Here is an 892-nt window from a genome sequence, read left to right as displayed (position 1 = left end):
TGTGTTTTGGCAATGCTTAAACGCATAACACTGGGACAAAGGGAGACTGCATACTTTGCACAGGGATAGCACAAACTAAGGTTCGTTGGGTACGGTCTATACAACCGTCTGTGCAGGAGTGTTCTCATCGCTCCGGATGGTTTGCAGACTGGGGCTTTCCAGAAATGCTGCAGTTATGCCCGCTTTTCCATATAAACATACTCAAAAGAAATGACAATATAATGCTTTAGCAAATTAAGTGTGAATGCAAATTAAATGCAAACAAATTGTGTGACTTTTTTAGCTTTGTTTTCGGTAGCATAAGCTTTATTTAATCAAAATTTAAATCAAGTCATATTGATATATTTAAAAAAAAAGATTTTACAATAACTAGCCATTGTGGTGGTTGTTTATTTGCTACAAGTGTAAAGTTTTGCTGTTTGAAAAACACATGTAAGGAAGAGATGGAAGAACTCGAAATGAAGATGAAAAGAGACATTTGAAAAACTTAAAAGTGTGTGATGAAAGCACCAGCCCGTTGTGCATTCATCACAGTGCCAACTCTTCACTCTCTTCAACAGCACACCCTTCTTTACCTTGTTGCATATAGCTGTACTGTTTAAAGAGGCAAAATCGAGTTCTCCACTAACCACTAAGTCAAGTGTGGCACAAGTGTGTGCGTGTGTGTGTGTGTTTGCTACATGTGCTTATGTTCATGCTGGTGTGTGGTCCGTCCAGTTTGTGTGAGCATTATCAAATTCTTGGTCCTGTACGTGCCTGTGCACACAGAAAACAATAAATAGCTTTTAGTCTTTTCTCAAGCAGCAAGAGAGAAAAATATTGAAAAAGAGAGGGATTGAAATGTGTGTGTGTGTGTGTGTGTGTGTGTGTGTGTGTGTGTGTGTGTGTGTGT

Source organism: Etheostoma spectabile, chromosome 8 (genome assembly GCF_008692095.1).
Source record: "Etheostoma spectabile isolate EspeVRDwgs_2016 chromosome 8, UIUC_Espe_1.0, whole genome shotgun sequence".
Lineage (NCBI taxonomy): Eukaryota > Metazoa > Chordata > Actinopteri > Perciformes > Percidae > Etheostoma > Etheostoma spectabile.
The sequence above is the reverse complement of the archived record's forward strand: the minus strand, read 5'-3'. Positions refer to the sequence as shown.